Source organism: Passer montanus, unplaced genomic scaffold (genome assembly GCF_014805655.1).
Source record: "Passer montanus isolate IOZ18808 unplaced genomic scaffold, ASM1480565v1 scaffold82, whole genome shotgun sequence".
Lineage (NCBI taxonomy): Eukaryota > Metazoa > Chordata > Aves > Passeriformes > Passeridae > Passer > Passer montanus.
In genome coordinates, this window is record NW_024373479.1 from 805,026 (window position 1) to 821,402 (window position 16,377).

At 42.9% G+C, this 16,377-nt stretch overlaps 1 protein-coding gene across 1 annotated transcript in view; it reads right to left on the reverse strand.

Moving 5' to 3' along the window:
- BRF1 (BRF1 RNA polymerase III transcription initiation factor subunit) overlaps positions 1–16,377 on the reverse strand; it is a 171,797-nt gene that overhangs the window by 54,857 nt on the left and 100,563 nt on the right. The window lies entirely within an intron of this gene.

The window sequence follows — 16,377 nt, forward strand, 5'->3', positions numbered from 1 at the left end:
AGAACATCTTGACACTGTCCTCAAAACTAGCAGCAGATGTTCTTCTGGAATAACGTTCACGTTCTCCCAACACCTTTGGAAAACAATGAAAAAGAACATGGTTTATGCAACCTGCTTGTTGCAACCTGTCGTTCTTTTCTGAGCTCGCAACCCTGCTGCCACGACTGAGCGCTCAGAGAACGGCTGCTCTGAACAGTACCAAAAGAGTTATCTTGTACTGATGGAACCAATAACCAATAGTCAAACTGACCAATGTTCACCAGGAAACATACTACCTCTACCACAAATTATATTTTTTAGTGGCAAACCCTGGAAACTGTAAGAGCACAGACACAAGTCTTCTCCAGCCTGTGATTTCTGCACCCAGCAGTGCCAAGACTGACCACGGCATTAGTGCCGAAAGTGCCACCCACTCAAACCTCACCCTACATTCATACATCCACCCCCTCGTGCCTGAACAGTTATGGACTTTAAACTTTTTAAAATGAAAACTATAAAGACAGATTTCCCCTGCTTATTGTGCTTTTCCAGCCGATCACCAATTCCCTGCTGTATTTTCCTCCTTTGCCTTTTATGCTGTTCTTGGCATCTTTTCTTCCCTTTCCCTTCCCCCAGTCTTCATTTTTTTGGTGCCTTCTGGCCTGTATTTTCTGCATTTTTTAAAAATCTGTGCAGGGGGATCCAAGAGTAACAGTTTATACAAGGGGAGAGACCAAGGAGAAGAACTGATCAGCATCTCAATCAGCTCCCCTCTCCAAACCCCACAAGGGCAGAGCGCTGCGTTATCTCTGGCAGAGGGCGAGGGCAGTCCAACACCCTGAAGAGCCAACAGCAAAAGCAGCCAGGCTCAGATCCCACTCCAGCTCGCTCTCCCCATTCTGACAGACCACTATGTAAAACAGCAAGAGCACTTTACACCCGAGCCAGCCACAAAGGGAACAGCTGGCTTCATGTTTAAGTGCTGAGGCATCATTTCTGTAACTCGCCAGTCTTGCTGCGGGCGCTAAATGCTCTGCTGTCCATCCCTGCAAGCCCAGGGTCCTTGTCTGGCCAGCACTCAGCTACCCCAGCATTTGTTTTATTGAGAAGTAAATCTCCTCCTGCAACTCCCCACACCAAGTAAAACACAATGGTGAGCTCTGCACTACAGAGAACTTAAAAGCAAATCCTAGAATTTTGCTTGGACTATTACAGTTTGTTATGGTTTGGTTTGCTTGGTTTTTTTTGTTTTTTGGCTTTTTTAAATTGTGAGTCAATTTCTGTTCCACCACGAAAAAAAATTAAATGTATACAGCCATATAAGTATAGAACATACAGAACCTGATCTAGTGGGTGGCAACCCAGCCCATGGTAGGGAGGTTGAACTAGATGATCTTTAAGGTCCCTTCCAACACAAACTGCACCAAAGAGCTGCTCCAGGTCAAAAATAGCCCACCAAAATAACGTACCCAGCTGAGCAAGAAAGTGAAATGAACTTTCCACTTATAACCTGCATCTAGTCACCCTTACCATCTCTTAGCAAAGGTGGGCAGATTTCTACCCCCTCCTTTGAGGTTCAGAGCTCATCTATGGTAGATCTGGTGACAAGCTCAGCACCAGCCATCAGAAGCCACCCAGACTACAGAAATGCTTCAGCAGAAAATTATTAGCATTAAGACAACATCAAAACATAGAGTATGAAATTACATACCCAAGTCTTTATTTAGAGGAAAAAAATCAATTTATGTCCTGGCTATTTACCGCACTGTCCGGGCAGGCTGAATGGTGAGAAGCTGTTAACTGAAAGAAAATTATAAGGTAAGAAATTTTTCATTTTGTTACCCAGCTTCTTCCTTCCTTCATTGCTAATGAGAAATAGCAAGCAGGGAATTACAGAGATGGGAAGAGGAAAGAGAAGATAAAAAATTATTCTTATTATTAAATAGAACAACAGACAAGAGCAGAAGCTCCCCTATCAAAAGCAAGGTGGGAACCTGGCCCAAAAGAAATCCTCTGAGGTGGATGGGGGCTGGACTCAGAGCAGGTACCAGGCAGAGTACCATGTTGCCAGAACTATCAGAGACATGGAGCAGAGAGAAAGGACACATAAGATCCTGACTGGTTTGGTGATCAGGATCACCAGTTGGGGTTTACAAACACGGAAGTAGGAGACATTTGGTTTGAATTCTTAAAAGGTGGCAGGTACAGAAATCTGTGGTGAGAGCATCAGCCATCATGCAGCAGAGACCTGCAGCCAGCACAGACCATGTTTTAAAATAAAAATTACAGCAGTTGCACTGTTTCTTGTTAGATGAAAGTGCTATCTTTTGGTCTCTAACCATGCCTAATGGCTGAGAAACATGTACGTGATAAAGTACTTCTCTATCAAACAGAGCTCTTGCAGGAGCCCTTCCCCAGAGACCAAGGCAGTTTTGTGTCCATTCAGGCAACTATACACACAAAGCATATAAGGATGTCTGCAGCCCAAGGTTTAGGCATTGCCTGCATGGCTCCAGGTGCCACTGGAGCACAGCAAGGTCCCTCGGTCAAGTCACCTCACAGGCTGCTGCAGACAGCTCAGCTCCTGCAGGAACTCCTCGGGAGGACAGGCATGGGCTCTGTCCCTCACCTCCTCCTCCTCCTCCTCTCCCCTACATTTTAGTGACTGCAATGAACCTGTTCCCCAGTGCATAGTAGACAGACGAGAAGGATTTTAACATTTTGCCTGCAGCAGCTCTGAGGCCTTGGCATTTGGACGGACTGATCCATAAGCACAGCACAATTAGCATGTGTACTCCATATGCTTGAGATCCATCCATTACGGCGCTGCAATGCCCTCTGACACCACAACTCTCCAAGAGAACAAAGTTGTGGAGAAGTTCCTGGAGACTAATTTGTCTTATCCTCCAGGAACAGTGGAAAAAGGCACTTTTGTGCACAGGAGGTTTTGGTGGAGGTGGAGAAATAACCTTTTCCCAACAAAGCCCAGCAGCATGATTCACCTATAAAGCACAGAGCCGGTTTCAAAGCCAGCCTTTCAAGCTAATGGCTATCAGAAAGGCCAGCCATCTGCTTGTGCAACCTGTCCTTATGATTAATCTCAACATCTGACTTGTATATAAAGTTTATATACTAACAGGACTATACTTCATGTTTCATTTTAGCTAAGTTCTGCATTGCTGATTACATTGCAGTTTCTCTCAATCTGGCCATCCTCTCCAGGTTACAGGCACACAAAGGACCCTGCTTAAATGTTGATTAGTTGCACAGCAAAGCAAAGACTTTGGAAAGATTTTACTAAGTCTCAAAAACCCAGTAAGCATTTCAAAGAGCTTACTGGAAAAGACACGTCCCACATCCACATGTAATTAATTCTTTATTTAAATCTATTAGGCCTCTACTTAACACAGTGTTGCAGAGGCAGAAAGTAATAAATCATGTCTCAGTCTGGAAGGACTCATGGCTCTTTCTGCCATGCACCCATTTTACTGTACAGCATATGGCATAATATCAGAGTTGTTTAATTAACTGAATAATGATACTTTCTGCAGAGCTCAATCCAGGTCCTCCATAATACACAGTATTATAGCATCCACTTTCAGGAACATGAGTAAATGCCCACAGCCCACTGGGAGAGACTGATGTTCTTTTCTTGTATGAGTCCATTTAAACACATTCAGCACCACAAGTAATACTCATCTCTCTGAAATCAGGTAAGTTTATTTTGAATTTATTAATGAAACCAGAGTTGTCTTCCGAAAATAAGTTCTGGATAACATTTTACTATTTCATTACAAAATCCCACCAGATCATTATTTCAAATTCAGATCTACCATCCTCTTCTATGGAATAGACATTTATGTATATATTATTTCTTTAGGTAAGAATAGATGACTTGTTCCTTATGCTAGTTTTAACTAGGCAAATTCTTTTCACAGCAAACTTTAGCATCACAAACTGTGCAGTGAAATAAGCCCAGGATAATGAGCTGACAGAAGGGACCAGTGAGGGAAGATCTTGCAAGATGCACAGACAAAAGCCCTGTCTCCTGAAGGAGTAAGATTTTAAATCTTGCTAGCAAGATAAAGCAGAGAATACTAAAGTCCAGACAAAATGCTCCCATGCAATTCCCTTCAGGCCATCAAAACCAACATAAAAATCATTAAATGCTAAAATAAAGCCAAGCAAAGGAACATTTCTGTCAGCAACTGCCAACTGAAATGAATGACCTGGGTTGAAAGTGTTTGCTGACGTAGCCACAAGTTGCCACAAAGGCTTGAGGGCTGTGGCAGCAAACTGGTCTGTGGAACACTCAAACCAGGCACCGAGGGGATGAAGCTGGAGCTTTGCCACTTTTGGAGCAGGACCACCTGCACCCCTCCCTCCCAACCAGAGGGAATTACAGATGAATTCCCAACATCAGGCCAAGGCACTATTTCAGGCAGCAAAGGGAAAGATCCCGGGAATTCTGGCCTGTGGCCAGAAGAGGTTTGCAGGTGGGTGACAGCACCTTTCAGCTCTGACCCCACTGCCAGCCACCAGTGGGGCTGTGCCAGGACCTCGGTGCCCCAGAATCACCCGGGGAAACCCAGCAAAGGAGCACCCGGAGGCTGCAGAGGCACCGATCCCAACATCTCCATCCACTAAAGGTCAATTCTCAAGGTGTTTCTCAGCTGCTACCAAGAGACAATTTCATCACTGCAGTGACATTGCAATCAACCAGCTTGGCTGACTGAAATGATGCATCTACCGACCATAAAAACTTACAGAATACGTTATTCTGCATTTTACCCAAAAGGAGAGGACAGATTTGAACAATACAAGTCATCTAAATCACAGCCTTAATTGTGCTTTAAAAAAAAAGAAAAAGTGTGGCACTTAAAAAAAAAGAAAATAAACAAGAACAACAATTTCAGGCTTTTGTGTTAATTTTAGATGTTACATTTTCCTTCACATTGTAGTACAATCAACATTAGATATCTTTGGATGCAGCAAAGAAAATGAGGAAACTTGCCAATTTTTAAAGAATCAACAATGAATATTACAGCAATTAATTCAGAAGAGTAACCACATCATATTGTAGGGTTCCCTGTGTGTTCTTAAAAAATTTTTCAGCAACAAAATGAAGTAAATAATTTTCAATTTTTTTTTTTTCCTAAATTACCAGCATTGCAAACTGATGCTGGTATTTGAAACTTAGTCTGATCTCTCCTAGTTATACATCCTTATTATCATAAAGATTCCACAATTGGAAATTACTTTTCGTGACACTTAAGCCAAAAAGAAAATAGCTCTATTGCATCTGCAGAATCAAAAGTAGTAAATTGTAATAAACATTCATCTTTGTCAGTGGCACTGCAAACCAATCTGTTCAGCACGAAGGTGCCATTTTTACACAGTTGCTTTATTACTACATAATTATTGATGGATCAGCCAAGTGCTCTCTCAAGGAAGACCAATCTTAAAAACGAGCTTGTTAAAAATTTAAGTGTAAACCTTGGGATAGAAACTAGCAGTTAGGTTTCATCTGATATAAACTTTTTAAGAGGGAAAAAAAATAAATTGGAGGGACAATTTTGAAAAATGCTACGTTTGAGGCAGGCATGAAATTGAAGCAGACAAGAAACTTTAATGTGATAGAAAGAAAGAATTGGGGACATCTGTACTGAGAATAAGCTATAAGAAGCAAGAAGAATTATCAATCTAGTGATGTGCCAGCTCTCTGCATTTCAATTGCTTCACAGGCCATACCATAAAAATTGTTTGCAATGAAAGAAGTATGAAGCATCCCTAGATTTTATTGCTCCCAGTGATATTTCCCCCATTTATGTGTGTACAACAGTTGTAGCCTTTCAAGTACAACACTGTTCCATATTAGTACCTGTTTAAATTACCTGCCCACAAACATCGTTCAGTGTTCAAAATGCCTCACTATTAAATTTTCTGTTTCAGTCAAAGTACTTCAAGAGTTTCTATCAAGCTTTCAAAGGCAAGGAAGTTTCATGCGGGTTTTCTAAAAGTCAAGATAAAGCAATAAACTTTGAATTTAAAAGGAGGCTTTTTCAGGAGAGAATTTGGCGTACCTTTTTTGAATTCCCTCCCCACCTGTTAAACCAAACTTCTCCATTGCTCCCAGATTTCTAAATGTTGCATTTCAGGAGCTGAACTTCTGAGAAACAACCTTACTCTCTAAAAAGACCCTGCATGTAAAGTGACCTTGGGCAAGAGCATACCTGAAATTGTCAATTCCAAGTCACTGATGGATTGTAAAAATTTTTCCAGCACTGGAACCTCAGCACAAGCATAAATGCCACTCTCAGCCTCCAAAATACACGTTCTTTGCTGCTGCAAAGACATGCTCTGAAATGCTCCTGCAGCCCCAGCTGAACTGGGGGAGCTGGTTCCTTCCCCCCTACTCAGCCCTGTGCCCCCTCCTTCTGCTGCCCCCCACCTTCCACTGCACCTGCCAAGGTGTCATTCCCTAACACACATCCATCAAAATAACCCTGCCGTTAAAAAAGCCTGCAAAACCTGTGACATTTTTGACAGACCTGGTGAGGGAGGCAACCACACTGATGCCAGGAGATAGGAGGGGAATGAGCCAGTGAGGCAAGGAACTTCTTGAGCTCAACCAACAGCACCCACAACATCCCAACAAATCTGCTCTGTCTTAGACTGGAGGCCAAATCCAAACAGTGCAGTATAAAACGGGGAAAGAACTTGGGACAGGAGCTTTGAGATAGTCTTGCAGCAGCTCCCGAGCCATGAGACTCAAAAGAATTGCTCCCACTAAGTGCAGAAAACTCTGGGTTGAAGTGAGAAGAGAGACTTCATGGAAAAGCAACTTCTTACTGAAGTGTGTTTTATTTCATGGAAGCCCCTGCCAAAAAAAAATACTGCCACCAGGGACATCATTTCATGCTGATAAGATGCTCCTGCATTTCAATATGTGACTTCAATGGCAGCGTGGATTTGCATTTTTCACTTTTAGCCAGAATTATTAAGAACCATTAAGCACAACTCCCCAAATCAGCCTTTTGCCCTGATCCCATGCTAGTGCTAAGGATTTGGTCACAGAGCACTGTCTTACTTCCTTCCCATCTGTGAGCACACAGTGGCTTCCCCACCATAACTAAATCAAACCTGGCATGTAAGTCGTGAATTTGCTGAAAAATGGTACCCTTCTGCCCCCTGCACAGCTGTTTACTTCTGGCTTCTGTGCTTCTACCTGTCTCAAGAGCCTCGTTCCTTGCTGCAAATTTCTTTCCAGGTACTACTTAACAGCATTATTTACTCACTCTTATTTCATATTCATTCCCTTATTCCTGCTACACAGTTGTAGATGTCCAGGTCTTTCATAACAGAAAACAACTTCTACATTCTTATGTGTTCATGTGTGTTTCAATATAAGAGTCAAGCTTTACCTTAAAAATGCTTAGTTCAAAAATAAAGTATCTTCTGCTTCCTTTCAGCAAAACTTGGCTGCAGAAACTCCCTAGAGACAATTGTTTGCAATTTTCCCTTAATTTGCAGCTACCCCTCCCTTGGCAGGCTGCCAGCATCTCCTCCTCTGAGCACTTGGGACATTGGTCCAACACAGTCCACCCAACCCGAGATAAAAGATCACAATTTTTGCTATTAATAACCAACCCAAAGTTGTTCTTATCTGCCCACTTCTTTGGCTCTGCACCACTGTAATTAATGAACACCCAAAACTCTACCCAGAATTTTTTCAGCCCTGCTAAATGCATTCTGGTGAGTGCCTATGAAATAAAATTAAATTGAAAAGCTAAAGACTACAGTAGCCTCATGCTGACAGGTCACTCTGATTCCAGGTCAAAGCAGACTCTATATTTGGCTGCTTTGATTATAATTGCTTGCAGGATAAAAAATAAATAGCAATTATCTCATTGTCACACAAGGAAAAAAGACCTAATAAATGAACCAATCCTAAAGTAACATTGAAAAACAAATTATTTCAAAAGCAATCAGGAGAAGTAAAATTCCGTTTCCAGGATTGTTTTTAATTGCCAACAGTGTCAACATTAATATTCTTCCTATTGGATAATAAATCCCTTTCAGTTATGAAAGCATTTAGCAAACTAAAAATGTCAAACTACAATTATACAAGGCTAAACTCAGGGCTGTTTTCATCCCGAGTCCACAGTGCCACAGCTGAAATCCCTAATTACAAGGGTCATCTACACAAGTCACAGTCCAGCCCATGCATCCTGCCTGCTGTGACAGTCCCACAGATTTAAGGCCAACAAACAACACAGATGAAGTGTTTAGGGGTGTGATGAAGTTAATCCTTAAGAGGATATAGGAATTAGTTTTTCAAACTAAATTCAGAGCTACCGAACAAAAGCAAAACAACACAACTGCTGCACAAAACCATTAAAACCTTGCAGAAACAGCACTCCATTTAAAGGGCTTACTTTGGTGGATTTTCAGTTTCCAGGTACCGCCTTTACCAGCTGAACCTGTACCACCAGAAAATAAAGCACTAAACGGAGGATTATTTTAGCTTTTTCAGACAAACCCGAGTGGTTGGGATCCACCACAGCACTGCACACAGATTTATCACCCACGGTGTTAAACCCAAAGTAGCTAAGCCTTGCAAATCTCCTGGCGCTGTATTTCCCTCTTCCAAGGCCACGTTTTGTGGCTCCTTGACCTGGGTTAATAAGTCTTTATTCGCAATAACAACTGGGACCACGGAGACTCCCTGAACTGAACCCAGGCCTCCACTCCTGACATTTCAGATACTGTGATGGATTGCTTGGATAACATCCCCCTCAGCAGTCAGCTTTCCCTGCAAACTTAAGGTCCTTTCTGTAGCTTCCATATATTTCACTTTCCACAGCTCTTTGAAGAAAAATTTTGGTTATCGCTTGAGTTTTTTGATGACTTTTCTTCCTTTTTGGCAGAAGGGCAGGGCAGGAATGTCTGTTTCTTCTGCAAAGGGGCCACCCACCAAAATAACTGGGAGCATTACTGGGCTCCAGCTCTGGCGGGGGCAGAAAAGGATCAAATAATTCTTATACCAGCAGGGAGTTCTTTTAGCCAGGTTTTCTGAGTGCCTGTAGGTGTCTGAGTCATCACCACCAAACATCACCTCCCCAGTCTTGTTTTAATCTGCAGTTTATGGGGCTGAAGGTGGTAAAACACTGGAACAGGTTGCCCTGGAAAGGGTGGTGGATGTCCCATGCCTGGAAACATCCAAGGTCAGGTTGGATGGGACTCTGAGCAACCTGATCTTGTTGAAGATGTCCCTGCTCACTGCAGGGGTCTTGGACTAGATGACCTTTAAAGGTCCTCTCCAACCCAAACCATTCTGTAACTCCATGATTCTATTTTAGCCAAGGATTAGGAGCAGGATAGTGATTCTTTAGATGGTTGAACTTCCACAGATTCCTTAAGAATTGACCCCCAGAAAGACAGGAGAAATATAAATGCCCCTGAAAGGATATCCCATGCAGAGAACTAGCATCTTTTCAGATGCTTGGGAGTACAGAGAGGAGAGAATCTTGAAAAGAAAGCACAACAGAAGGAAAACCTTGGACTGGCACCTACAAATGGTGAGGCATGTCAGTCAATCACAGGACACAACCCCCCCTTAGTATCTGGGGAACAACTGTTTATGCAATTCTGTTATTTAGGCACAGAAAAAAAGTCCATTTCTAAAGCTCGAACTGAGCTTCTCCTCCCTGCTTGCCTAGCCTTGTCCTCCTTAATCCTAAACCCAGAGCAGGTGACAGCAGTCCTGGACTTCCCATCAACACAATGGAAAACAATGGATAAAAAACCTGCTAGGGCTGGCTGCTTCTCCTTGCTCCTCTAGAAAGCAGGATGAGTGCCACAGCACACACATGTCAATTATCTCACATGGAATGACACCACAGAGCCCCTTTTCCACATGTCCAACCTCTGCAAGCCAGAGACACAGCCCTGCTGCCACCTCCTTCTCCAAAGAGCCTGTGGCCAGCAGCCAGCTGAAGCAGCCAGAGGAAAATGCAGCTTTTTGCCCTTTTTTCCCTCAAGCAAGGGAGGATGAGGCCTTGAGAGGCTGGCTAGACTCATCAAAGAGCAATGCAAGGCTTTTATGCTACTCAAACTGAAAATAAAGCTCATTTTCCACCATGCTTTTATTAGAGAAATTCAAGACAGAAAAGACACTGCAGTCACAACACAGCAGGCAAAAACAAAAATATAAAAATCCAAGCCTGGAAAATCTTTCAGGATTTTAACATTCCCCATTCCAGACCAGAATTTTATCAAACCAAAAGAAAGAAAGAAAGAAACCCTCTCCTCTAAAACAGCTGGGGTAGGAGGGGGATAACAGGACAGCCAGGCTGGTCAGCCAGGTGCTAAGGGCCTTTATTCACAGGCAACATAGCCAAGTAATGTTTAACAGATGGGTCTTCTTCACTTGGCTCAGGAACCTGAACCCAAATTTCCAGTATCTTTTCCTGACCCCAGCACCCATTACTCTGGGGCACTTCTTTTTGACCAAAACTTCTGACAAAAATGACACAAATTTTCCTATAGGGAGTGTCTGTATTGACAACCTAATCCTTTGGAAAATTCCTAAAACAGCCACAAATGCTATAAAAATGTATTCACATGATGCAGCTTATGCTTTCACTCAAATTTATCCCCTTGATGGCTCTAACAAACTGCAGGTCTCTCTCCAAAACCCCATCTAAATTTGTTTAAAAATCCTTCAGCCAAACTCTATGATTAGTTTTCATCCCTTAACCTTTCTAGTTACTCAAGGCATGAATATGGAATGAATTTATGGCATTCCTATCCCTTAATGAAATGCAAAGATCCTGCATGAAAAAGCACTCACATGGATTCTGGAGTGAGACACGCACACGCAGCACTTGTGTGTGAGTGACATACATAGCCAAGTAAGAAAATCCTGTCATCTGTAATTCACACCCAAGACTCCAGGTATCAAAAAACTGCACTCAAAGCAGCTGGTGGTCTTGTATTACCGTGCTGGCTGCAGCAAGCTCTTCACATCTCATTAACAGCGTAATGAAGGCTCAATCAGGGATACAGCCTATCAAGACTGCCAAGCACAGGCACACAGAGGCCAGAGGAGAAAGATCAGCTTGTACCAAGGTTTTTATTGTTTAGATCTTGGAATTGGGAAAGAGCTAGTCCTGCCACAGAAAATATTTTCCAGCGAGCAAACAGCACACGGAGACAAAGATCAAACCCTCGAAGTGCTTGGAAGGCTGTGCACAAGGAAGGTGGCACCAAGCAGGTCATGCACAGGGCTCATTTCCACAGGTGGGGCATAAAACCACTGAAGCAATGGGAGTGCTGAAGCCAGAGGCCAGAGGAGCAATCAGGATGGGGACACGCACGCTTGCACTGATGACCAAGTGTCCCCTCAGTATGTAACACAATTAGCACTAAACTCAGCAGCTTTATTTCTCATGTGTGCAGCAATTATTTGCAGTAGGGCTTCCTAATGTTCTCTCTACTGATTATATCATAGAATCAAAGAACAACAGGTTGAAAGAGATATTAAGGATCATCTGGGCCAACTTTTCATAGTCAACACAAGATGGGCCAGCACTCTGTCCAGGCAAATCTTATCAGTGTCCTATTTTGGAGTATCCATCACTTCCCTGGGGAGATTAATCCAAAGGATGATCTCACCATGAAAAAATTTTCATTTCTGCCCAATCAAAATCTCACCCATTACCCCTTGTCTTTTCCATTTGACTCCTTGCACAAAATGATCTCCATCCTCTCTGTACACACCCTTTAAATACTGGAACATGGTGATAAGCCTCCCCTAACACATCTGTTCTAAAGACTGAACAATTGAAACAATTGAACAATCTTTTGTATGTAACATATACATTTATATATTTCCAAACAGTTTGCACTGATGTGTTCAGACAAAATCTGAGAAAGAAAGGATGCTGGAAGAAGAAATCAGTCCAAAGAGGGATCTAACACCCAACCAATGATGGAGCAACAACAGCACCAGCAGTGAGCCTGCTGCTCACCATCCTGCAATCCATGCTGGGATCCTAGGTGGGGTCAACAACTCTCCTTGGCACATGCCTGCAGACCCTCAAGCATCCTTCCATGGCAGCTCAGACCCCGCCAGAAATGTCACATTTCTGCCATCTCCCCTGCCCACAGTGCTGCTGGCACTGGTCATCTGCTGCTGTCAAAAAAAGGAGGAGGATAGAACACACATGTGTGGTTCTTGCTGGGTAAGGGAGCTGAATCTGCTCACAGAAGGACTGGTGAAACCCCAAGGCCAGGATGAAGTAGAAAGTAGGAACTGGAGGCTGCAGGAGATGAAATGCAGAAGACAAGAGTAAGACCCAGGAGGATGAGCCCATCCCCACCTCAGATCAGATCACCTTTGGCCATGTTTCCCATCCTCCTTGAGTGAGGAGCTGAACAGTGCTGGCACACAGGACAAGGACCACGATCAATGAGCACTGCCTGCACGGGGTCTTTAACACCCACGGAAATCAATGGCAATATCCTTCAACCTCAGCCCCTGCCAGATCACGCTTGCAGCACTAATGGAGGCGTAGATACGAGGAGCAATAAATAAGCAAACTGCTAATTGTGAAGCTTTCCCATGTATTCTCTGTGAAGCAGGAGTGAGTGCGGGGTGCCTGAGCAGGCACAAGATGGTACTTGCACAGGGATTGCTCACTGCTGAAGCCGCTTGCTTTCATGGGGACGTGCAGGAGCACGTTACCACCCACCGCACACACATTACCTGAAATTACTGCCCTGCATGACTGCATGTGAATTTTTGACTCAAAACAAAACATAAATCAGGTCTCAAACCTTACCTAGATTATGAAGGGGAAGTTATATAAAGTCATTCAGTAATTTACACCCTGTATTTTACCTTTATCTCTGCTATTATCAGACCTTCCCCACGTTTTGTTCGTGTGGCAAGAGATGAACTGGCAGTGTACAGCCCATGTGGGAAGGACAAGGTGACAGCCAGCAAACAGCAAAATGACAGAAACACCAAGGAAGATGATAAAATATTTGAAATGGTATGAAAAAAGACATAAAATAAATTGCAGAGAGAAATTTCACACCAAAGGATGTTATTTCTTGAGAACAAACTCCATTATATTGACTGTGATAGTCTCCTAAAAGAAATGATGCACTTTTTTTGGAGGAACTGTGAATCCAAAAGAGCATATCGAGTGTGGAGAGGATGCTGGGATGCTGCATGGCCAGGAAAACAGGCAGACTGATGTACCTGGTCTCCATCTCTGAAACTGACAACTCATCATAAAGCACTTTTATAATGAAGAATAAGAGAGAAATAGTTTTCATCTTAAAATCGCTGCAAATTAATACATTTTGTAGGAAAAAAACAGTCAAATGCAGTGTTTATTCTAAGCACTTTACTGCCTCAGACTCATTAACCCGGTACCTTACATGCTGTCTTTGTCATGCAAATTTGTTAAAATACTGTGCTTTTCATAAAACATTCATACAGACAAGCTCACACTGCACAAATACCAATTGTAAGTGGAGCAAAAATACACTTACTTTTTCCTAATATTTCAGCTCTGCACTTAAGTCTTATCCGCATAAGCAGTTTGTGAGAAACCTGCTGCTGCTGCCACTGCAGCACAAAGGTGGAAGATTTCCCAAAGCAGCTCATGTAGGCAATTATAAACTGAATTACCACATGCCAAAGCCAAACTTTGTAGAAGGTACCTGCAGCAGAGGTTTTTTGAGGAAGAGAGATCATTACAGCGAGGAGGAGAGATACCCTGCACTCAAGGAGGCCAAACATTGCACCTGTTTGCTGAGCTCCTATTTAGGAGCCACCTGCCCTGTCTGCAGCACATCACCACAAGAGTTTGCTGGGCATCCTCACCATGCAGCACCAGGCATGCTGCTTCCAGCTGCTGAACTGGCTGGACATGATTCACCCATCCAACGTGGGGAGCCCAGCAGGAGATCTCTCCCTCCTCAGTAAACTTAGATCTTGGAACATGAACTACCACAACAAAGCCATGGCCAGCTGCAATTCACAATATAAACTGCACTAAACCAAATTCAAATACACAGGATAAATGCAGGAAATTTTGTGAGCTTTTCCTCCTCCCTCCACGCTTACCAACTACTTTTGTTTCAAGACAGTCTATAACTGTGCTATCTCAATTTAAACTCTGAGCAACTGCTCTCATCCTGTATTTAGTTTTGAAAACTGTCATTTCTTTTTCAGGCCTGAAAAAAGGCCCACAAACCTGGAAAATGTCTAAGTTTTACAACTGTACCAGTTGGTCTGACAGAAGAAAATAATACCTTCTCAGACTTCCCAGAGCTATGAGGCAGAGCTCAACAACATTGCCTGAGGTGCCAGAATGATCTGCACTGGTTTTCATCAGGTTCACAGCTACGACACAAAGGTAACCAGCATGAGGCATCTTAGGAGCTTTTCTTTATTCTACATAATAACAAGCCAACTGCAAGCCAGATGTACCTCCCAACCTGTCTGCTAGACCTGGTTCCCACTCACCCAAAATACAAGGTTCCATTACAGCTCCTGAGCACAGATGATTTCCCAAAGGAAACCAGGTCCTCAGGGGGATGATGCACATATCATTGGGATGCACCCACACTACACAGACACTGCATGGCAAGGGCCTGGAGACTGGGAACTGCACCCAGATTGACTACCCTGCAGTGCAGGCATAACCAAACTGAATTGGACTTAACACACAACTTCTAAATTGTTAAAATAAATTAGCAGAGTCACAAAAACAAAATGAAACAAAACAACGAAGAAATCCACCCAAAACTCCTTCAAACATCCTCCTCACCACCCAAATTAAAACTCCAAATCCAACAAAGATTGGGGCAGCATTTATAATCAAAATGAAAACAAAACAGCAATTTTGCATATGTGCTTCATAACATGTTAAGAAAATAAGTACTTGTTCAAACACCTGCAATGATTTCTCAGATGCAGGAGAAGAGAGTGAACATACTGAAACCTGCTTGGTTTCGAAATTCAGTTCATTTGGCACATCCTCCACTTTTGCAAGAAAACAAACAGCAAAGGCAGACAAGCCATGGCATGAGCAGCCCTGCACTCTCCTGCCCACCCGCCTGAAGCCCAACTCAGAGGAACCTCCCTGGCTAACCAGCTTAGCTTCATCTTACACTCAGTCCTCAGCCTGCCCATTAAAATGGTCAATAGCAATGCCAGCTGAGAAATGTCCATCACTGGGAACTCCTTTTTACAGGTCACTGGCCACCCAGACAACAACAGCTTCTAGCCATGGCTGACCTCTCTGCGACACAAAACGCTGATTTCCAGGAGAAAGACAAGCCATGAGCCATCCATTTTCTTCATTGTAATTAAAGCAAAACCAAAGCCACTCAACTGTTTCTATATCAATTTGTTTGTACAAAATTAAAACGTGCAGTCATCCTGCTATGTTTCTGGAGACTGAACACTAAGTAGTAAGAATCTGAATGTGTTCAGTTCATCTACTGTTGAACAGGAATCAGCTTCACAACAGTTTGGATAACAAAATGTTCTGCTGCACAGACCTCCAAGTAAGCTGACAAAACAGATTCAGATGGGTGTGTCTTATGATGGAAAAATTAACTGTGATAAAGAATAAAATGCCCCTTAGATATGTTTTTTTCAGAGTCATTAAGATGCAAAAGGAATTAAAAAAAAAAAAGCTGTCTCCACAAAGTTCAAGCACATGTACGAGAAAGCAAACAAACATGCCTGGATGACTGTTTGCAATACTGGCTCTGGCAAAACTGGCTTCTTTAGTTGATCAGTCCTGCTCCCACTGTGCTATACAGAGCTGTATGATGCAAACAGATCTGTGGTTTTAAGAAAAACGGAGCAAAACCAGCACAATACACACTGAAGTTTGTATCAAAGAAAAAAGCACAACACCAGTTATTTCCTCTTGCAAACATTTTAAATGTTTGCCATTTGTCTCTCAATCAGAGACAGACTGCATCATGTTTGACTCCAGTAAAATGTCTCCTGAGAAAGTCTGCCTTGATCTAAGATTCTCATACTTGGGTTTTAATTTCCAGTCATATTTACAGGAACCTGCTTCCTCCAATTTCCTAATTGAGAGTGCATGGCTTGAAATATGCCCATCAGCTATCATATGACTGCAAATCAACTATCAGCTTAACCAAGAGATACACATTCTCAGGCTTCAGAAAATAATTAGGCACCCCAGATTTTCCTGCAGCTTCCAGAAGAGCAGATGTCAACAACCACATCAACAACCAAGACCACTGGTCCCATCCAGCCTCGCAGCTCCTGCACCCCGACGTCTCAGCAATTCACGGAATCGCTACCACAGTAACCAACAAGATTCATGGAAA